Here is a 24,849-nt window from a genome sequence, read left to right as displayed (position 1 = left end):
ACTTCTTTCTTTATCTAGCAAAAGGGAAAATAGTACTGCCCATCTTATATAATGGGGAATTAATTGAGATAATGCCCAGTGACAATGCCTAGTTTCTTGTTGCTATCCACAAGTACATATCATAGATTCATATTATAGTCCACCCCATGCTGGAATTTCTTCTACAGCAATACTGATGGATAGGCCATCTGGCCTTGGCTTGAATCTCTTCAGGGATGGGTGGATTAGAGTGTGGGAAAATCTGATTTATTTATGACTAAGCTTAGTTCTTATAAAGCTCTTCCTTACAATGAAATAAGGTCCCCTCTCAGTCATTTTCACCATCTGGAGGGTAATAAAAATTCACTGAAATAATTTTCCACATTACAACAAAGTTTTAAGTTTATAAAGATATCTCTGATGCTCCATTTTTATATTTCATCTTGCAAATTAAACACCACAAATTTTTGACATTTTTCTTCTAATGTCTCTGGTCTTCTATACTTTACCAGTATCCATCTTAAAATATGTTGTCCTAAGCTAACCATGGAAATACAATTTATCCACAATAACTAAATCAATCTTAGAAAAGAACAAAGTTGGAAGAGTCTCACTTCCCAACTTCAAAATTTAGTACAAAACAAGACAGTGTGGTGCTGTCCAAAGGACAGATATATAGATTCATGATAAATAATTGAGAGTCCAGAAATAAACTCTAAAAGGCATGGTAAATTGCAAATGATGCTCTGATAACTGGATATCCACATGCAAAAAAAGGTAGGTTCTTTCCTTATCCCATACACAAAAGTTAACTCAGTATGGATCATAGACATAAATCTAAGAGCTAAAACTATAAACCTCTTAGAAGAAAGCATACTAGTCGAAGTAAATCTTTATGATCTTCATCTAGGTAATGGTTCCTTAGATATCACACCCAAAGCACAAGAAGAAACAACTAAAACAGCACACAAAGATATCTCAGACTTTATAAAATTAAAAACATTTGTGTTACAAACAATACCAACAAGAAAGTTAAAAAAATTCAAAGAATACAAGAAAATATTTGCAAATCATATAAATGATATGAGACTTGTATTCAAAATATATAAAAAACTCTTAAGCTCAATAGTAAAAGGTTAAATAACCAAATTAAAAATGGGTAAAAGATCCAAGTAGACATTTTTCTAAAGAAGACAAACAAAAGGAAATGAGTATATAAATTAATGCACAACAGCCCTAGCCAGTTTGGCTTAGTGGACAGAGCATTGGCTGAGGACTGAAGGGTCCCAGGTTCAATTCCCACTCAGGGTACATACCAGAGTTGTGGCTCAATCTCCAGTATGTGTGGGCATGCATGAGGCAGCCGATCAATGATTCTCTCTCATTATTGATGTTTCTATCTCTCTCTTCCTCTCCCTTTCTCTCTGAAATCAATAAAGATATATTTTTAAAAAATGCATCATTAGTCATTAGGGAAATGCAAATCAAAATCACAATGAGATACCACTTTATACTCACTAGGATGATTATAATAAAAAAGATGACAATGACGGAAACTGATAAGATGTAGAGAAATTGAAAAACTCATACATTGTTGGTGGGAATGTAAAATGGTGCAGCAATTTTGGAAAACTGTCAGTTCTTCAAAATGTTAAATAGAGTTACCATTTGACCTAACAAATCCATGCTTAGAACTACCCAAGAGAAATTAAACATACATTGGCACAAAAATTTGAATATAGATTATTATTCATCATAGCTGAAATATAAAAACAACCCAAATATCTATCAAATGATCTATCAAATGAGTAACGGATCAGTTAATATGGTATATCCACACAATGGGATATTACTCAACAATGTACTGTTACATGGTACAAAAATGAATGGACCAGCAAACACTGTTACGTGAGGGAATCCAGAGACAAACTGCATATTATATGATCCCATTTCTATGAAATATTCAGAATAGGTAAATTTATAGAGATGGAAAGATTAGTGGTTGCTTAGGGCTGTGGGGATGGGGTTGGTAGTTGGAAGAAATAGGAAATGACTGCTAATGGTTACAGAGTCTCTTTTATGGGTGGTGAAAATTTTCTAAAATCAGATGGTAGTGATGGTTGTATAATTTTGTGAATATATTAGAAACTATTCAATCTTACACTTTAAAAGAGTGAATTATATAGTATATGAATTATAGATCAATAAAGCTTTTTAAAACATGTGCATACAAATTTAGCACAAAACTCAGCTACAATCTGACCAGTATTTGTTCACTGGGATTGTTTGCTATTTCTGAGGCCTATACTTTATTTATATATTTACAGCACTCTATTGTAATTGTATTTGTTTGTGTCTATCATAAGCTGTATGTCCCTAAGGACAGAGATCATATTTATTAATCATTATATCTCCATTTCCTTATATAGAACTTGGTGCAGAATATTTAATTACAATGTGTACTGATAAATTTTAGGCTAAATGAATATAGTTTGCAATGGCTTTAGGGTCAACATCCTATATAATAAAAGCATAATATGCAAATCAACTGAATGGCTGAATAGTGGAATGACCATCCGGACAACCATCTGGGACAACGCTATGACACCCACTGGTGCCAGGCCAGCCAAGGCGGGTGTGATGTGATTGGTCAGGGGCCCGGCCATTGCCCTATGATCAGTCCACAGAGGGAGGCCCAGACTGATGGGCTGTGGTGGGTGGGCAGGGCCTCCCTCTGTGAGGGAAGCCCAGGTCCCGGGTGCCGGCAGCTGGAGGGAAGCCCAGGTCCCTGGTGCCAGAGGGAAACCAGTGCCAGCAGCTGGGGGAAGGAAGGCCTACTCTTGCATGAATTCCGTGCATCGGGCCTCTAGTTTCACATATAATCAACTAATCCTCCTCAAGTCTCTCTTTATGTAGATTGCTGTTACGCTATGGCAAGTCTCATCTTGTACTTGGGCAGTAATTTTTTGGAATCAAAGTGAAGAGCTTTCCATTTATTTGTCAAATTTTATCTTCTTAGATCTCATCAATCATTCTAGCCAGTTAAATTTTTCTTGGATCATTTCTCTATTTCTCCATTTCTTCCTGCTTTGTATTACAAATAAATCTGAATAATTACACTTATTATTAAAGACTGATAAATTTATTATTAAAGACTATAATTCTTTTTTTAATATGTTGATAAAAACATTGAACAGGACAGAGCTAAGGGCAAAGGCTGGTGGAACATCAAACACTACTTGAAGACCAACTAAGTTAATGTCTCTAGCTAACTGAACTATGCTCTCATCTAGTGGCTGGGACTTCTTTCGGGGTACCCTTTTACCTGCCTCCCAGCATCCATCAGAAAAGCTCAGACCCAAAGCCACTCTTTCATGGAACATTCTCTGATCTTCTCAGCCAGAATATCTCTTTCCTTCTACCTTATTTATTGTAATAGTTTGTTTGTAGTATTCCTGAGACATTTATCTCATACTACCTTGAATTATAATTGTTCACATGCATGTCTCACCATCTGTTCCAGAACATAAGAAACTTAAAAAGAGGAATTATGATTTTTGGGATACTTTTGCTACTTAGAATTTAAGGGTAATACGTTTTATAAAAAACATAGATAAATAAAAATGTCAATGCTATTAAATTACTATTAAATCTTAATAACTAACTCCAGGGGTTATATATCTAAAAATATATCATGTATATAAATTCCGAAGTAAATTGCAGTAGTTCATATAAAAAACCCTGCTAGAGTAGGTGTTTCTCCCTAATCTTCTTTAATTATTCATGACATAATTTGCAGGAGCATCAGAAATTGTTTAAAGTTTAGAGAATGAATCATCTTAGAGTTTTCAAACCAGTCTGTACTCGCCTGAAATTGAATGTCTCCTGCACTTGCATTTTTTCTGTTTTGTCTCTGACAGCTTTGGCCCAATGTAGGTAACCACTCTGCCTTTTTATGTGGCTGTGGTGCAAACAGGTGTGTTTTTGGAACTGTGTTCTTCCATCTTTAGGTTCTCCTCAAACTTCTTCTCTCTGTACCATGTCACAGAACCATCTTAATGAAAGGATGAACAGTAACTATGGTGCTATTCTCCTATTTCAGAGGGTGGAGCTGAACCACATGGCTATAGAAATGTGGAGCGCTTTACATTTTTGGTTTGCATTATCAAAACATATAATTTCTAAATCATAATTTGTACACCATGGCTGGAAAGGGATTACAGTATCCTCCTTGTAATTTAAATAATTTATTCAACAAATATTTCCTGACTGCCCACCATGTGCTGGTGACTATTCTAGATGTCGGAGATACAGCTGTGAACCAAGACCAACACAGTCTCCACTCTCAAGGTACCTACCTGCCATTGGAGAAGAGAGACTAGAAACAATTTTGTAACATAAAATATTTTCTGACAATTCTTAAGATAATAAAACAACATGGTGCCCAAATTCTATGTTGCTTATTGTAAAGACTAGAATCCCTAGGACCACAATGAACGTTTGCAAACTAATTCACACTTCATAGATCTACCCTACATCAATGTATGTTCAATATTGTTGCCTCCTCAATAGCCAGCTCCCACCTTAGAGCACATCCCACCCCAAAATTTCTTGCCCACTAATCCAAAATCTTGTTGGGTTTATACTCCTCCTGAGGAAGTTAGGGGTTGACCTGAATCCTTTAAACTGGTCAGAGTAATCCTCCTCACTTTGACTGGGTTGCTTTAGACAGTCTTTGTTGATAAGACTTGAGGTTTGAGATAAGGGTTCTGGAAAGGTTTCCTTTCACAGGGAGAAGATACGGTGTTCTCTACCTCTGGAAATCAGGTGATGTCTTGGATGAGACACCTGTATCTATGGTGATCACCTTGCAATCCTAAAGAAGCCAGCGCAGGTACATGGTCTGCATGTCCAAGAAGGCACAGAAGAAAGAAGGAACTATGTTCCTGATGACACAGTTGAGTCACAGAACTGTCCAACCCTGGAGGCACCCCACTTTGAGTCTTGTTATGTAAGGAAACAAATGCCTTTTCTGTTCCTAGCAGCCTAAAGCATTTTAACAGATAAAAGTAGATACAAATGCACATATATAATGAGCATTGTGACTGATTGATTAAATGTATATGGAGGCATAAATTACCTCCCCACTCCATTTATGATTGTCACATTTATTTTTACCCCAGGCAAAAGCAACTGTAGAAATAGAAAATTTCAGGATTGAAAATAAATAGCTGAATTTACTACAATTAAAAAATCAATTCAATAAGTAGTGGTATTACCCTCAAATAAAAGAAATGCTTACAAAGTTGTTTACTGCTTGAGATGCAGTAAGATATCAAACAAACCAATTTTTCTTTAAGTTCTTAATAAAAAAAAACCTAATGTTGTGTCCTGTCTTTCATTTTATCACTGGAATAAATAGAGAATAGTCATTGCAATCAATTGCCTGTTTGTTCCCCCAGGGAGCTCTCCCACAAGCATACATTATGTATGGAGATGAGAGGGGGAAACTGGGTTCCTTTTCATACTGGCTTTTCTTCTGAACTACAGTTTCTCCATTTGGGTCTGCTTTTAAAGAAAATGAAAGCAGAAATGCTAAACCATTGCTGTCAGCAAACAGCTTTCTCTAAAAATGAAATGCCAATTGTCTTGCAAACATTTTCTGTTTCTTATTTGCCATGTTCTATTGGTCACTTTGATATAGTCAAAGTTTCTGAATATTTATAAAGATTTGTTATTTTTTGGAGAAAGACCAGTAAGGCAATAACAATCTCACTGGGTTATTACTTAGCAATTCAACCTTTATTTTTAAAGGACAAGTGGTAAGGAATTGTACTTATGAAAAATCTAAATATATAGACTTCATCAGGTTTCTTCTGTAAATGTGGTTTCATCCATAACCTTTGATATACTATGGCTTGAAGCATAGTTAGTAGTATCTGAGGCATGGGGTGTGGAGGCAGTAGATGGAATAGTGTTAAAAACAGCCACTCATGCATAAAATAATCACAGGTCTTCTTTCTTGCTGTGCCCACCTTTCTGTTTGTTCTACCTGTCTTACCAATCCTTAACAGTCCACCATAATACCATAATATTTCTCCTGGTCTGTTTCCCTGATGGCCAATGCTCAGTGGTCCTTGAGGAGACAAAGAGCATCCCTCCTTCCATCTCTCTGGGAGGAAGAGGGAAGCTGTGGAGGCACTATGGGTCACCTCTACATATGCCCAGCCTTTAAAGAGGAATCAATTTTGGTATCCTCAGTATGAGCGCATATCATCCTATGTAATAAAAGCCTAACATGAACATTGTCCCCTCAGATGGTCATTAGGGAGTTTGACTGCTCGCTATGATGTGCGCTGACCACCAGGGGGTAGTGAGGAACATGGTGGGCATTGGTGAAGCAGTGCTGGCAGTGGGAGGCAGTGGAGGTGCTGTGGGCCCAAAGGGAGTGGGACTGTGGCAGGATGGTGGAGCAGGTGAGCAGGCAGCACCAGGCTAAGGCTGGTGTGAGTGGGGGCCCGATTGCCCTGCCGATCGCCCTGCCGATCGCCCTGCAGACAGTGACCAGCCGCCAGCAGGCCCTGATCATCCCATCGGGGCCAGGCCCCAGGCTGGGCCCCGGGCTGGGATGAGGAACTGGGGGTGGGTGGCGGTGACCAACCTCCTGCGGCACCCTGGTGGGGGGGCTGCGACCTCTTGCTGGCTACCTGGGGACAGGGATGATGGGGACAGAGGTGAGGTGGGAATGCAGGGTGTCCTCTCACTCCCCCTGATACCCTTCCCCTGGATGCCAGGGCCAGCGAGGAGTCCACCCTGCACCCATGCAGTCTCTTTCAAGGCCTCAGCTGCTGGGACCACGGGGCTGGTCAGGCTCCCCATGGGTTTGCAGAGTAGCCGGTCTACAGGCTGGCTGGGAGAGAGCATGATGCCCGCCTGGCTTCCGTGCAGCGCTGCTGGGTGGCCCAGAGGCCCATGTTGCACCCCAGGCTATGGAGTCCGGCTGCGCTCACCATATCTCTGCGTGGGGACTCAGGGGCCATGACTCAGGCGGAGGGGTATGCTCAGGAGCCCAGGGGCCTAGGTGCTGCCTAGGGCCCAGAGGTCAGCTGAAACCTGCCCTTCCATGCCAGACACTGATGCTTCAATCTCCAGCCAGGCCTAGGGACCGCACCATGTAAGAATTTCATGCACTGGGCCTCTAGTAATTATATATAAATAATTTTCTCCCAAAGATGATTTACTTGAGAGGGAGCTTCATTCATTCTTATTTAGAAAAAAAAAAATAGTGAAATTGTTCCTATCAGTTTAGAACAAATAAAAGTATACCTGTTAACTGTCCTAACTCTTACTCTCTGACTATCGGACATTGCCCATTGGTGTAAAATTTTTAGTAGAGCTCAGCAAAGGTGTACGTAGAAATAATGGTTTGGGGAAGCCTCTTTTACTTATTTGTTAAGGCAATTCAAACATATAAGACTTACTACCTTTCCCTGTCCTCTATATAATTCCCTGAGGCCTTGGTGCTGATAAGGTGATATTTTAGATTATGCAGGGATGGATGCTCTCAATTTCAAACAGCCAAAACAGCATAGGTTATCAAAGATGATCTTTTTAAATGCAACTGGAATGTTTTTGTGGGTCTCCCAAAAATATTTAGTGATTATTTGATAAATCCACAGAACAGCATTTTATGCAATTTCTTTTTCAAATTTGCTGTGCTTTATTCCACAGGGTAGCTATAGTCTATTTTTTTCAAATCAAGGCATGAGATATTTTTTGGCAATGACAGTCAATCCTCATCCTATCTCATTGAATATTTTCTACCTCCTGATAACAAAAACAAAGTTTTAGTACAATTTTAGATATTAAATTTAAGCTGTGTTACGTACGCAAACATTTTTTAGTAAGCAGAGAAGCATAATCCAGGAGTTGAGGGATTCTTATGCGCTAGCATATGGTCACTCCTTCCTCCATCAGCTGAAGCCCCTTTGTTTGAACTGAGCTCTTGCTTATGAGTCAAAAAGACCAGAACTGCATCTTTTCAGACAAAGGGGCCTTTTCCCAGCATAATCAGAAATGCTAATTTTTAAAATGTACATGGCAGTTTGACATGGGAAGCACTGTTCTAGGAGCTTTATAAATATTAACTTGTGCAATACTAATTACAGTCCTAAGAGGGTCACTGTTATGCCCCCATGTCACAGTTGGGGAAACTGAGACAGCTAATCTCAGATGTCAGCGAAATTAGCATTCAAATCCGGTCAGCCTGGCTCCCTCATGCTACAACCACCGTGCTACAGCCACCACTCCAGAGACATTTTCAATTCTTGGACCTTCTTAGGGAGTTCTCAGGATCATCTTGCCTAACCATACCCAAAACACTTCTAAGTTTGAGGATGAAGATGAAAACATTTAACAAAATTTAGTGACCTTTCGTCTGGGAATCAGTTTCCATGCAAAGGATTAGTATCTTCACTGCTAAGGAGATGAGAATGGATAAGGAAAAGAGGAACACAGGGTCAGTTAAGTGGAACTGAGACAAAATTAGAAATAGAAGTCCCCAGCCTTGTGATCTAGTCATGAGAGAAGTTTTCATTCCCAGGATTTGCTTAGTAAACACATTTAAAGAGAGAGTGAATGTTATTGAAGGGGAAGTAGGGAGGAGAAACCTGAAATGCACAACCCTTTGCCTGCAATAATCAACTCTATAAGGAATGAAAGCAAATATGATGTTACATATTTAGTCACCACTTCCTGTGCGGGGATAATGTATTATCGTGTATATGGTCATAATCGCTGCGCTGTGGGCACTAACTCACAGGCAGTTGTGAGTCTTTGAAGAAGTCAGGGGCCAGTGCAGCTCCAGTTGGTTCAAGATCTCAGGAGCCAGTTGAAGCAGCGCAGCGTCAAGAGCTCTTGGTGTCCTTTTCCTTTCTAGCTGGGGAGCCTGAACTGAGACAAGGCACACCGGGCTCTATGATGGCACGTTCCCTGCCTAGGGAACAGCTTGATTCACTTGCCTGGTTCCTGGTTTTTAATTTAGGCGGTTTTAAATGGTTGTGAAATAGTTTCCTGTTGCTAGGCTATTCAAGACAGTGATATTGATTGTGTCTGGGAAAAAAGTCTAATTGTTGATTTATCTGCACAAATTCACTATTCCTAAGCTACCTAAGGGTCCCCTTAGTCTGGAAATCTATTTGGTATAAATCTAGGTGCTCCATGCTAATTAGAGCAATCATAGGTTGGGTGGGAAAAAAAAGCTCAACTTGTTTTCAAATTTAAGATGAAGGAAAATAAACCTTTATGAAGGAAAAGAGTCCTATTTTTCATTTTCAGTTTTTGGGTGGTAAAGATATAAAGAAAGGCCAGAGAAAGGGAAAAATAAAATAAGGAAGCCTAGTGGAGAGGAAGGGATAGGCATAGAGACAGCTGGTGGAAGCTTATAGAACAGAAAGAGATGGAGGGAAAACCTCAGTCATTGCAAAGTGTTTTAATGGATTTGAACTTCTGTTCCTTCCTTCTGTTCACCACTGTTATCACTGCCCTTTGAAATTCTAATTAGCCAATTAATCACCATTCATGGCTCCCCACAGCTTGCCAAAGGGAAAGTTATGCTCCTGGTTGTAGCCAAAGCAGTATCACCCCACGTCTAGATGAACTCAAATAAAACCAGTTTTAAAGGTTAGTTTCCCTCCAGTAAATTCTAGGAGACCCAAACATTTTCAAAATATAAGGTTCTTGTAAAATGTCTGCCTGGACATCGGAATTTTTATATGTACCCTAAAATCTTTAAAAACAGAGACCTCTTCTCTACCAACTGCATTGCTAGTTTCCCTCTGTTCTATTTCAAGCCTATTCACTCACTGGTATCAGCTACGCAAAAGATATTTGTGCAAATGGGCGGCATCAATTCAGAACTCAGCAAGCTCTGTTGAAGCTTTGTCATGTTAATACCCACTACAAACGAAAGTAAAATTTTCTTTTTAGATTTAACCTCATAAATTGCCCCAAAGCAATTTTTTATTTCCAGCTGATTGATTTGAAGAAAATAGGCTCAGATTTATTGGGTCTGTTAATAAAAAAAAAATTAAATGACCTCCTGTAGTTTTGCTGCTATTTATTGATCTCTTTCAAAGTTAGCAAGCAATTCAATCTGCAGTAAGACGTGCTGAATAAAATGGATTGCAAATGTAAAAATGGAATGAACATTTCGAAAGCATTTTCAAATCCCAGAAAATAGCTTTAATAAATGAGAATAAATTAAGTTCACATCACTGGGGGGAAAAAAAGATGGATTTTGTTTTAAAGGTGAATTACACAGAAAGAGTGTATTTGGTGTAGAATCTATTGGCCATTTTTAAGAAGCTGGCTCATAGAATGGATTGCTATAGCTTTGATTAGTGAAGGATCCATTATAATCTATCTTGTAACTATACTTTCAAAGACTCTGAAAAATTACTTCTAGATCATGAAGATAATTCGCTCCTGCTTTCCCCATCCAAACATTGGAACTACTATGACCACTACTACAACTAGTAGTAATGATAATAATTAAAGTTATAATAAGTACACTTGACTTCAGAATGAGAATTATTGGGTGCCTTTTCCAGAATTAGATGAAGACCTCCATATTATCAAATTCACATGTACTAGCATGTTTTAGTACATTTCCTATTTCACCATTGTTACAGATACCACCATTGACTACCCCTTTCTTCCTGAAACTCCTTTGGCTTACCAGGCGCCATCCTATTCTATTTCTCTACAAATGTCTGTCTTTTCCTTTGAGTTCTTTCTCCTGGGATCTCTAGATTCTTCCAACTCTTTAATCTGAAGCTTTAGCAGTGGTTCTTAACCTTCCTAATGCCGTGACCCTTTAATACAGTTCCTCATGTTGTGGTGACCTCCAACCATAAAATTATTTTCATTGCTACTTCATAACTGTAATTTTGCTACTGTTATGAATCATAATGTAAATATCTGATATGCTATATGTGTTTTCCGATGGTCGCAACCCACAGGTTGAGAACCGCTGCTTTAAAGTAAGCCTTAACCAATGGGGTTTCCTAGGGCTCTCCCTGGATCTTTCCTTTGCTCCCTTTTTCCAGGCACCCTCCTTTATACCCTTGGTGTCCACTAACTCCTGTATGTTGATCTCTCTCTCTCTCTCTCTCTCTTCCATAGCTCACTCCTCACTCATCACCACAAATTCTGTGTGATAAAGCTGAACTGATTATCTTTCTGTCACAGGGTGTGGAACTGAGTCATGGAAGGGTTACAAAATGTTAAAGAATGTGGTAAGGGAAGGAAATGAGACATAAGAAATTGAATATACTGGAAAAGGGGAACTGACGTATGGAGAGGAATTATGTCAGGATGTGAAGAAGGATTGTATTAGGATTAGGAACCATGGAAGGATAATTGCTAGATTGTCATAGAAAAACAATGTGCTATGATACGCTCCAGCCAGGTGTGACTCTGTTTACCCCCCTTTTGTGCTTATGGACTTCTAATGGAATGCTTTGTAGTTGATTTTTCCTAACACTGATTTGCTATAAAAGATCATACTGCACCCTTGGTCTGGGCCACATGCTGCAAACCTTCCCAGAGGGGGAAGGTGCGGGCTGTGGTCAGCTGGCCAGCTTAATAAAAGGCTCTTAAATTTAAATTCTGAGTCTGTGGTCTATCTCGTTGAGCCAACCCATAACACTTTCCTCCGAATATGCTTTTACCTCTGTATCCCATGATCTACCCAACTCTCAATGGTAGATCTCATCTGACCTACACAACACTGGAAATGTGACTGTGCTCTCAATTCTACCACCAATATGGCACATATCTAGAACCATTCCAGGTGCTTAGGAGGGAAGTTAGTTCACTACATATGGTAGATGCCTTTGGTCATTGGAGCTTGATTCTCTCCAGGAATTCGGGTTGAGAAAGGTTGCATCAAATCTGAAACCAAACAGCCACTAGAGACAGCTCTACCTCTGTCATTCCTCCATGAGGTTGTCCTCAACCCTATTTTTCACCCTGACTGCACATCCAGGAAGTCTCCAGTGCAGATTTGCTGACTAAAACTGTTTACTTCATAGTTTCCTGATAGGAATCCCCTTCCTTCTTCTATATGGTAAACTTTATTCTGACTTATATTCTGCTTCCAGTCTAGTATTCTCTAGTCCCTTCTTCCACCCTGCTCCAAATCTGATAATATAGTTCCACTCAACTCTTCAATGGCTTCTCCTGGCTTCAGATTAGAGTTTAAACTCCTTAACATGACCAAATTATTGTCACCCCTGTCTATGTCATATTTCACACCCCCCTCCCCAAGTCCAAACTGTAGTCAAAATCACACTTCCTCCCATGTAAAAGTAGGTTCCTCCTATAGCTTCTACTGTCATATTACACTCTATTGCAATCATTCATTCATTCAACAAAAATGGACAAAATGCCAACTATATGCCCGGCAGTGTTGTGTGCACCAGAGAGACACTTATGGACAAAACATTTTGCCTTTGTTTTAATGCAATTAAATTCTTGATGGAGAAATAGATAGTAAACATGTAAACAAATTAAGAAACTAAGATAGAATAATGGGATAGTAAGGACTTAGAGGTGCTTTTGTGAGGGAAGTTGAGGTAGGACTATCTGGGAAGAACTGAACAAAGAGCAATGAAGAGAAAGAGGCCACATGAAGATCTAGGGGAAGAAGTTTCTGATAGAGGGAAGAGCAGGTTCAAAGGCCCCCGAGATTGAAACAAGATGTCTGAGAGATGGAAAGAAGCCCAGGCAGGCTTGAGAAGTCACTGAAGTAGAAGATGAGAGAAAGAGGTCCAGGCCATTGGCTGGAGAGGCCCATGGGGACCAGGGTCTGGGTTTGGATTTTATTTTAAGTGCAGTGGAGAGCCACTGGGGGAGCGGCTAAGCAGAGCGAAAGGTTCTTGGGCAGCTGGTGGGAAACGGATCATAAGTAGGTCAAGAGCAGAGGCATAGTCCAGAATCTGAGTCATGGTGCCTTGACTTTTAGCAGAGGAACTTACAGAATGTGTCATATGTGGGACATAACTTGGATGTGATGCCAATAGAAAGTGATGATGGATTGCACACGATAGGCGTTTACTTCTATGACTTTTTCTACTGTGTAAACTTTTTTGGGGAGAGGGATTATTTCTTCATATCTGCATTTTTAGTTCCCAGCATAGTGCCTGGCACCCAATTGGTCCCTAAGCCTGGTTGTGAATGAAGGAAGCAAAGGGAAAATTACATTGTAGGCGGGTCGGCAGAGCAGGCTTTATGGTAAAGGTGAGAACTGACCTGTCACTTAAAAGATGGTGTAATTTGAACTGGTAGAGGGAAGGTGAGCCCACTAACATTTTTGGATCCTGGGGCAGGAATACAAATGGAACCCACATACCTCATGATTTAATATTTTATAGTCATAAGTCAAACTAACAGACCATTAAATAAAATGTCTTCTATCTATTTTAAAGTTATAAATCAAGCTAACAAACTGTTAAATAAAATATGCTCTATCCTTTTACCTTGACAAGTATAGTTTGTAATCACTGGGCTCTGGAACTTGGCAGTGGTATGGGAGAGACAGCCCCTGGCTCCTGGCATGAGGCATGTCCCATCCCTTCCCATCCAGGTTCCCCTTTGCACATGTGTAAATACCCCAGCCTGAAAGCCTAAGCTCAGCCCCCTCCCCCCCTCCCCCAGCCCTATCAGGCCAGAAAAGCTGTCACTGTGTCATCGGAGCAGGGAATTCTGGGTCTCAGGTATCCAGAGCTGGACTGCACAGCAGGACCTGCACTCATAGTGGGCACATCCCCTTGGTTATTCCAATTTTTCACCCCAGAAGGAGGAGTGAGGCCAGAATAAGGTCCCCTGAAGGATGGAGGTGGTGCAAAGACCCTTCTCGTCTGGATCTAAGGGTTGTGCTGGTTGAGAGGAGAATAGGTGAGAACTGGGAGGCATAGGGAATAGGGAAAGAATAATTTGTTTGGAGCAGATAATTCATGCTGCTGAGAAGGGATCAGATCCTAGAGGGACACAAATGTGTGGGTAAAAAACTTTGATCATAGGGGCAGTTCTGAACTCTTAGGCATTCGTGTGCAGGGTGAGTGAGAAAAGGGGAGAGAGCCAGATCAGCAGAATGAGTTTCCTGAGAAGTTTGGGGTATGAAGTAACAAGAACTGAAAGCAGAGAGAAGGGAGTTCATGTAATTTCCATTAGATGTAGGGGGTGAGGGAGATGGAGAAACTGGGCCAAAGAGGGTTTTGCATGATAAAATGCGGTTGTCTGTTTTATTCCTACTGCTATAGACTGAGTGTTTGCGCCCCTTCCAAAGGGGCATAGATGTGAAGCCCTATTGTGATAGTATTTGAAGATGAGGTCTTTGGGGGGCATAACTAGGTCATGAGGTTGGAGCCCCTTGATGGGCTTAGTGTCCAATAAGAAGAGGAAGAGAGCTAGCCCCCCACCCCCCAACTCTCTGTCTATTTTGTGAGGATACAATGAAAACACAGCTGTTTACAAGCCCAGGGTCTGCCAGCTCCTTGATCTTGGACTTCACAGTCTCCAGAACTGTGAGAAATAAATTCTGTTGCTTAAGCCACCTGGGCTCTGGCATTTTTGTTATAGTAGCCAGAGCCGACTAATACACCTTACATAGGGCTCTTTTCCCTCTGGAAGTAGAGACTCTGTGTGGATGGGTCTGCTTTGAATACTGTTCGGGTAACATTGCTAAGCCTGACTTCTCATGACTCATAAGAACTTGGGTTCCCCCTCAAAGTCTTTTGGGGTAAGCTCCCACCCCACTTCAGCACCCCCATCCACTGTCAGGCTGAGCACTGCTAGCTGTGAGTTCTAAGTTATGTTCATTTGGGTTGGGAGGCGGATGTTTTAGATTATAAAATTGTGGGATTCTTTTAGGAAAGGATAAACAAGTCTGTCCTCAGGCAGGCACCCAGGTCATGGTCAGATAAGGTTAAACATTCATCACAGAGAAGCAGAGGAGACAACAGGATGGTGTGGCTCCAAACTGCCTGGGTTTGACTCCCAACTCTGCCTCTTACCAGCTGTGTGACCCAGAAAGTCCGGACCGGAACTTCTTTCAAAACACGGCTAGCATGAGTGTTTTCTGTCCTCACATGGGTACAGGGAGCGGGAGGAAGCGGTCCTTCCTCTGGCCACACCAGAGGGGAAGACAAAAGCCAGGGAACTTTTTGCTGCAAAAGTCAGATGCATTGCACTGCAGTGCTGTGATAGAACCAACGAATTCATATCACACTAACAAACCCCACGGCACAGAGATTTGTATCATTTGATAGAAAAATCAGTTTTATATTTTACATATTGGAACATCAACTAACTTTTGGCAGAGACCTCAGTCATTCTCCTTGTTAGGTTCCTTTTCGTGCGGGCTCTTACTGTGACCATCTGGGGTGGGTGATGTGCTAACTAGTTGTTTGTCACTGGATCTTTTCTCCTGTCCTCTTTCCACGGTTGCTTGGCAGCCGAGTTTGTTTTTCATTTCAATCAGCGGCACACAATTTCCAGCAGATGTTTTCAAAAGTGCTTGACTTTTAAGCAGAGTGTGCCTTGCCCTCTTGATGGGGCTGCCGCTCTCAGCCCAGAATCTGGGTTGCAAATCAGGCTGCTGGTGTGCTCGGGGGCCTGCGGCCTGGGAACCGGCTTCCTGGGCTGCAAGTGCCCAGCGTTCCTGACAAATTTCCTCAGGGGCTGTGAGGGCCTGCACCTGCCCTGGAAGCATCTTAGCATTTTGGACCTGCTCATGCTGTTTCCTGGGAGGCGGGGCCGGGGGGAGGGGGGCTGACTATAGAGCTGAGAGGCACACTCTTTGGTTTCGGACAACCTGTGTTTGAACCCTGGCTCCACTGCATGCTGGCCATGTAACCTTGGACAATGCACTCAGTTTTCTTGTCTGTAAAATAGTGATAAGGAACAGCACCTCATAGGCCGCTGTGAGGATCCAAAATGATAAGGTGAGTCAAGCATGTTGGGTCAATGACCGACACATAGTAAACAGTCCTATGGGGTGGGTTACTATTAATATCATCATCACTGTTTTACAGGCGAGGAAGCTGAGGCACAGAGAGGTTAGGTAACTTGCCCAAGGTGACACAGCCAATAAGTGGCAGAGCAGTATGGCTCCAGAGTCTGCTGGGTTGCTGTTTGGTGCTAAGTGGGACTGGGTGGCCCAAAATAAGCAGCAAGGACTGTGTTTCTGGCACCAGGGGTAAACATTCTACGGCACAGGATTTAATCTACCTCCCTACCCAAACTCCTCTTCTGTGCTCTGGGGGATGCTCTTACTATCTTCATGACGGAGACAAGATCAGAGAGGTAAAATGAGGTCAAATGCTGCTGAGAGAGGCTGGCCTTCAGGACTGGTACCCCAACTTCTATCCCTGCACACTGCTGGGCACCAACCCAGACTCTTCAGAGTCACCTCGCATAAATGTCCCCAGATGCCAGGGGGCTTCCTGGCGGTGCATGCGCTGGGCCCACACGTCTTGACTTCAGCCGTTGTTTATGTTTTTGTCCAGGCTATTATAATAACAGGATCAATGGCCACTGTGAGTAATTCAATATACTTCATGTTTTCTTTTTCTCTGGCCACAAGTCTTATGATAATAAAAAGTTTCTAAAAGGAATAAATATTAAAAACCTAATTTGCACAAGCACGAGGAAGTCCAGAAGGCCAAGTAAACAAGAAAACTGGGCACTTTTCTTTAGAATATAAAAGGAGTAGGGGGGAGAAAAAGCCAAAAAGTGGCCAAAGTAGATGCGGGAAGGTAACACTGCAAAATTCCTTCGTGTTATCCAAATTCTGGAAAATTACTGTGCGCAGCTACATATTAAAAGGCATTGCTGGTTATAGTTCTGCCAGGAAAAAAAGTTTTGTTTTTGAATAAAGTATTTTCTTCTTGCTCTGCCCACTAACACCATAACACAATCTTAGGGCTGTGGAAAAGTCCAGGCCTGCGCTGCACATTGATTCTACCTGGTTTTACCTTGGAACCTTACTTCTAGGAACATAATGACACTAGACTATTATTTAACATGAGTAATCACACAGTCATGAAAATGTTGCTTTCTATGCTACCCCATTTGGGGAAGTTTCTTATTGTTTTATCATTATTTTTAACCCTTACCTGAGGATATTTTCCCATTGATTCTCAGAGAGAATGGAAGGGAGGGAGGAGGGGGATGAGGGAGAGAGAGAGAAACATCAGTGTGAGACACATTGATTGCCCCCTGCGCATACTCTGACTTGGGCCAGAGATTGAACCTGCAACTGAGGTATGTGACCGTGAAAGGGAATTGAACCCACGACTGAAGCTCCATGGGCTGATGTGCTAATCACTGAGCATACTGACTAGGGACAGTTTCTTACTTTTAAAGTTTTAATCTACTGCAAGTTTCCTCATTAGTGGCCATGAAGAAAGACATCCTCTCTGCTCTCCAGAAAACATATCTGATAGTGAGAACCTATAGATTAGCTTTGCCCAGACAGGTTCTGGAGGGTCTATGTACCATTATTTAAACACTAGAGGCCCAGTGCACGAAATTCATGCACAGGTGTTGGGAAGGGGTCCCTCAGCCCAGCCTGCACCCTCTCCAATTGGGGACCCCTGCAGGATTGAGCCTAAACTGGCAGTCAGACATCCCTCTTGCAATCCAGGACCACTGGCTCCTAACTGCTTGCCTGCCTGCCTGCCTGCCTAATCTCCCCTAACCTACTCTGCCTGGTGGCCTGATCGCTCCCTAATTGCCCTCCCCTGCCAGCCTGATTGCCCCTAACTGCCTCTGCCTCACTCCTGCCATCATGGCTTTGTCCAGAAGGACATCCAGAAGATGTCTGGTCTAACTAGCATATTACCTTTTATTAGTATAGATTAATGGTTCTCAACCTTCCTAATGCCACGACCCTTTAATACAGTTTCTCATGTTGTGGTGACCCCCAACCATAAAATTATTTCCGTTGCTACTTCATAACTGCAATTTTGCTACTATTATGAATCGTAATGTAAATCTGATATGCAGGATGTATTTTCAGGGGTCGTGACCCACAGGTTGAGAACCGCTGGTATAGATAGTAAGTCTTATAAGCTCTTCCTCTTTTAGAACCTCTGCCTCCATGTGACACACATTTTAAAATGTTATTAATTTCCCAAGAATCAAAGATCTGATACTTTTGGCAGGACCAGGAAATCTAACAACTGAGTTTCCTACTGATTTCCAAATGGGATTATTTTCTTCCAGACATTTATTGGACTTCAGCTGGAATAAGACAGGTGGTTTTAGGCTCTGAGCTATTCAAGGCTGACAAAAAAATAAGGCTAGGCCAACTTTATTTCCCACAGAGAGCTTGTCCCAGCGCTGGCAGAATCCTCGGGGGCTGCAGTCCAACTCTGCAGAGCCAGGTGGCAGGTGATCCCCACACTGATCCCAGATGAGCCTGGCATCTCTGGGCTCCTGGGACCAGGGCTGACTGAGGCAGGCCCACCTGACTCCCTGAAATGTTCTGGTTTGGAACAGGTCTGAGTCCCTTCACTACGATGACCACAGGGCCAGGGCAGAGAGGGACAAGGCACCAGGGTGCAAGCAGGCAGAACGACTCATCGTTCTCTTTATCTCAGACACTCATCTCAGCTCAGTAGAAACCCATGGAGTCTCTATTAGGCTGCCATACAGTTTGCAGAATACAGTTTGTATTTGTCATGGCATCTTGCAATCTTCCTCTTGTGCAAAGCACTATGGTAATATGAGATTCGCTTCCCCTGCCTCATCCAAGCCTAATTCTCTGATGTCCCAGAGCTGGGAGATATACCAAATATATATCTTGGAACATCCTGGAACTCAGTTTTATTTAAGCCCAAATAAAATAATGACAGAGAGGGTTCTGGTGGGAGGTCAGAGCTGGGAAATCATTATTATCCTGACAGATAATATTAATGATAGCTAACATGGATTGAACTAGACCTCATGCTAAGTACTTTGCACTATTTCAATTAATCCTAAAAAAAAACCTCCATGGAGTAATACCATTTTTAATGCTCATTTCTAGACAGTGGGGCATAGAGAGATGGAGTAACTTGTCGACAGTCATTAGCTAATAAGGGATGGATTCAAGATCCAAACCCAGGTTGGATTAACTCGAGTCTAAGAGCTTATCCAGTGTTTCTAAACCACATTTGTCATTTAATCTACTTTATTAACATGTGGAAAATGAGGGGCACACAAATATTTTAGTCATCTGAACATGCCTATTTTAAAACATCCTATCAAAATGCATGAGGCATCAGTTTCTATCAATTAACAAATGCACAAATCAGAAATACAGCTCGGCCAAGTGTCATGAGCCACGGATACTCTCATCAGGGAAAAACCAGCTCAAATATGTTACACTTGGTGTGGAGTGACAGAACTGTCATAAAGGTAATCATGTAAAAAACAAAACCTGCCATTATCAACTTTCTGAATTTCTATGAAGGAGTTGTTGTCTGCACTGGCTAATGATAAGCACACTTGTTCTAGTCATCATTTCCAGTTTTATACTCTTGGGAGTAGGTTATCATAGTTATCAAACCAGAGACACAAAAGACTAGGAAACATTTCGTTTCAGAATATAATGGTTTAGAATCCCAGTAAATCAAAAGAGCAAGGGGGGAAAGTATAGTTACAATGCCAACTGGAGCTGCTTTATAATTGGGCCTAGACAGTGGACTGAAGTGTTAGTATTGCAGAAGATGAAAAGGGAACTGCCCAGGAGCACCAAAGTCTCCAAGCACATACAGATAGAAGATAATTACAAGATCCTGGAACTGAACGTGACCTCTAATGAAATACCTGCTTTCAGGCCTGAACATTTGGTTGATTATAAGAGCAGAGGGGTCAACTGAACTGTAAAGGTTTAATAAAACCTGTATGGGTAATTTTCTTGAGAAGCTAGAATTACCTCTGCCCCCTGCCCCCTGCCCAATCCTAACACCCTAACACACACACACACACACACACACACACACCTGGTCAGAGAATTCTAGTCTTCTATAGCAATTACATCTTGACTTAATTATTGACTTATATTAATTGAAATAACCTTCACTCTTTACAGTTGAACCTCGCTATTAATTTTGTCATGGAAAACGGACTAATTCCCTAAAAATTGAGAATGAAGGTGCTTAATCTAGGGTGAAGATTTACTCTGTGGAGTTGTATGTGCAAAATCCTGGGGAGAAAAACAGCTTTCATCAGACTCTCAAAGGAATCTGATCCCTTAAAGGTTTAGCTACTGTCCTAGAGGTCTTCTGATGCAGCTTTAAAGATATTAGATTTAAAAGAATCCTATTTCATTCTAACTCAACACTTCTTACAACTTCACGTGGACAGGAGGCTCTAGCCCAGCAGTTGCTTCTTCACCTTTTTTAAAATAAAAACTAGAACAACTACGGGAGGTGTCAGTGTCAGGGGCAGGTTTTACCAGGAGAAGCTGACATGTCCCCGAGTGCCCTCCCTGGGAGCCACAGCTGGCTACTCCACAGTCCCCATCAACACAGTGAGTGGCACAGACATGAGCACAGGGCCTGGTTTAGATGTGTGGGCTGTGACCTTGGTCAAGTAAATGCTTCCCTATCCATTTTGTTAATTCTATAAAGTGAGGAAAATAATACTGTCTTCTCAAGACTTTTAAATGAGGTAATAGAGAAATAAGTGTCCCTTGGGAGCAGATGTGTTTTGAAATTCAGGCTTCTTTTTGTTAGAAATGTAAGATACTCCTATACTCTATATGACTTAATGCCACTAGCATCACCCATAATCAATTATATGGATATTTCTATAGCAAAACTATAAATATTCACATTAAGAGGCATGAATCAAGATTATAGACAATATTATATCAATTTAGTACAGGTTTTGCTGCCAAAATTTTTCAGTTTTCAGAGTGTCATGAATTGAGAATAAGTTATTGTAGACCTATCTTTTCTTAACAACCACTGGTTGAATCCTAGTTTCTTTAGATTTCAAGGTCCTAATTCTTAAAATTATATATAATTTAGGAGAGGAAGGGCGAGTAGAGAGTGATGGAAACACCAATAATGAGAGAGAATCACTGATCGGCCACCTTCTGCACGCCCCTCTCCCGGGAATGAGCCCACAAAACGGGCATGTGCCTGGACCAGAATCGAACTGTGACCTCCTGGTTCATCAGTCAACACTCAACCACTGAGCAACACCAGCTGGGCTCAGGGCCCTAATCTTATGTCATTGTTGAGTCGCCAGCCTTGGCTCATCCCTATATACACTCATGGCATCAGCGCTGGCGCCATGCAGCACCTGCTACACGGTCCATTTCTCTTACCTCCATGCTCACTGGAACCGTGTTCTGCTGAACCCGGCGGCTCCTCTCTGCTACTAATGCGCTCGGAGGAAGCCGCCTCTCCTCTCTCGGCTTTGCCTTAAACTCACTCGAATCCCCAGGAATCTCTCGAGCCACAGCTCCACTCTTGCACAGGCGGTCGGCTGCCGGCCTCATATATTCTCCAGGCGCTGCCAAAATCACGCCGAGCGACGCTGGTTGGTCCACTGGTCAGAAGAACTCTCTTCCGCTGGAGAGGAGCCGGGACATTCCTCGGCGGCACTCAGGTCTGCCTGAGAGCTGCTTCCAGACTGCTTGAGAACGAATGACGTGAGGCAGGTCCTTTGGGGGTGGCGCACTCTCCCGGCCTCTCTTCCCCATTCCAGTGTCCCCACAGAAGGAACCTGGGCTCCATCCAGTACAGCGGAACTCCCAGCAGCGTTAGCTCTCAATAGCAGGTGGCACCCGCTGAAGGCCACCGCACGATACCATATGAAAATGGGGGTCACCAGCCTAGTATTAGTGGAGCGCAAAGAGCCAGATCAGACACCTGGTGGTTTGATTCCTCATGCTTTCACATACTGTGTGGGCTTTGGTGAGCTGCTTTAAATTCTCTGGGCCTCGGCTATAACATGGAGATAATATTACCTATTGACCAGGGCTATAACTAGGGGTTTGTGAAGTTATCTATAAAAATACCCCAATAAATATACTGTCCCCTGCTTCAGTGCCCTTGCCTGGGCTTTCCCTTACTAGTCAGGGAGGGCAGCACCGGGCCTTCTCTTTGTTTTTATTCTTAGCACAGGGTTTATAATCCATCGTAGGTATGTAATAAACGATGGAATAAGTCAGTGAATGAATGCATTGATTTTGCAGTTGGTAGCACCCCTTTAGTTCCTTCTAAATATGTTACCTGTAATTTGATAAGAGGCCACTAGGGTGCAGATGCCCCAGCCAGAGCTTCATGGTCCAAATCACCGCCTCTCCTGATGTGGATATCAGAGTTAGACTCCACAGGCGCTTCCCCTCAACAAGGATGTTTTCTTTTTAAAATGGAACTTTTAATTATGTAAACAGAGCAATTCCTCTTAATAACTAGTATTAAAAGTGTTTCATTTTTTTAAAAAGGCCTCAATTTACAGTAAGGTTTGAAGATCTACTGCAACTCAACACCTTTTTCATGAATCCTCCACTATTATTCATTCAAGCTTAACTTAATCCTAGCACTCCCTTGGGTTCAAGCAGATTCCAATGACCAAACTAATCCTGAAATGTTTTGTTCGAGATTCACCGAGGGCTTTACGTAGGTTTGGGGAATTAAGACATTTTGGATTAAAAAACCCATTCAAGCAGCTCCGAATCTAATTATTCTACTTGGACTCGAGAAGAAACCAAATGGAGTAGAGATGAAACCAAATTTCCCTTGAAAGAGAGAAAACACCGAATAACTCCCAACTTACAGCTATGGAATCAATGATACGGTTCCTGCAGCGTTTGCAATTAGCCTCAGTTCCTTTTTTTCTGTAAAAGGGGCTTTAACTGTCCTTGCCAAGCCTTGGGAGAGGCATGTGGGAACGCCAGGGCTTTGCCAGCTGTGAGAAGCTGCGGCGGCTGGATGTCACGCTATTGTGCTATACGCCAAGGTCCTTCGCAGCGCTCATTTTCACAACTCCCAGTTATGTGGTCCAGCATTACACAAGGACTCTGTAGGGTTTTGCTTATAATCTGCATTTCCTTTTCCGTCTGATTCTTATCTTTGCCATGTTGCATGTTGAAAAGAAGTTCACGGGGGGGGGGGAGGGAATACAGTATGTGTGTGCATGCACAAGTGTGTGTGTGTGTGTGTGTGTGTGTGTGTGTATCTCTTTTTATTAAAAGTACACTTTCTTTTTTGCCCATAAAAGAGTAAAATAAGAGGCAGTCTGCATGAGCAGTCACTGTGACTAGGACCTAGGTAGTGGGGGTGGGGGGATGGGGTGGGGAAGAGCCCAAAGGGGAGCAGAGTTGATGGGGCTGGAAGGGCCTGTTTTAGAGGGGAGGGCGAGCCACACTGTTTGGAAAGCACTTTACCTCTCCCAGAGGTAATACCACACATCCCTCCCAGAGAGCGAGTACACTGCCAGTGTGGTAACAAATGCTGCTCTGGAGGCGTGCAGGTAAGATGCTCTATAGCTGACAACGGGGAGGACAAAGTGGGGAATAAAGATGTGTAAATTCCTCACCTATGGCCAGTGTGATCCAGCACACCTCCCAGGCAGGATTCAAGAACACATGTCTACTTAACTTAGCTCGGCCCCCACACTGATCCCCACGAAAAGGAGACTTTCTCTTAATTTCTCTTTTCTGTCCATTTCCTGTTTATTTCTTTCAACAGAATCTTAAATCACAACTGGGTAGAAGTACGTGGTCCCACAGATGAGCCTATTTCACTTTTGATGATAAGAGGCGGGCGTGCAAGATGGGAGCGAGCAGAAACAGCCTTTGATTAATATTTCAGTCAGGAGAGGAATCTGGCTGGAGATGAAGGCGTATTAAGAAGTAGCTCCCAGACAAATGTACTCTGTGAGTTCATCTTGAATCATCCCACATCAGATTCACACTGCATCAAAATTCAGGTGATTCATGCAGTCACATTAGTTTCTATTAGTATTAATGGGAAATATGCATGCATAGCAATGCTCGCATTAGTAGACACAGACTCCCTAAAGGGTTTCTGCTTTGGGGCGAAAAAGCTGCTATTATTTGCACCTTCTTCACAATGGAAATAGAATTATGGCCATTAAATAAATGTTCAATATTCCATGTTCAACAGAAAAAAAGGCTCATTCTTAAGGATATAAATAAACCTATATTTTATATATGCAATTAAAAGCATTATAGCAAATGGCTACATCTTATTACTGTTATTTATTATTTGCTGTTTAGAATTTATTTTTATTATCAATTGTGTTCTGTCATTGTGAAAAAGAACTTGTCCAGTCCTTTATTCCCATGTCAAAGATGAAGAAATTGATAAACATGCTCACTTTCTGGTGGGAAAAATTTTTAAGTCAAATTCCAGGCAACAAGAGCTCCCAATGTACTATCCTTATATAATTAATGATGATTTCAGCTGCTAATGGAAGAAGACCCAATTCAAAATGGCTTAACCTACTAGGAGGTTTATGATTTCACAAAGAGGGCATCCAAATTGTTTTGGGGTAGTTAATTTGCCTGTTTCACTGGCTATCAAGGACCCTGTGCACCCTTGCTCTCCATGATCCAGCAGGTCCTCTCTGTACTTCATGGGAAAATGGCTGCCATATTTCTGGCTGTTGCAGACCCAACATGTCAATGGAGAAGAAAGACCATCTTCAGTGCATATCTTTTTGTTTTCAGGAAAATTTCTCCAAAGTCCTTGGGCAGCCAACATTAGGTCCTGTTCTTCTTCCAAAATCAGTAAGTGGTGAGAGAAGTGACATTCCATGATTGGCTTAGATAATCAT

The sequence above is a fragment of the Myotis daubentonii genome, chromosome 6 (genome assembly GCF_963259705.1).
Source record: "Myotis daubentonii chromosome 6, mMyoDau2.1, whole genome shotgun sequence".
NCBI lineage: Eukaryota > Metazoa > Chordata > Mammalia > Chiroptera > Vespertilionidae > Myotis > Myotis daubentonii.
This window is presented reverse-complemented; position numbering follows the sequence as displayed.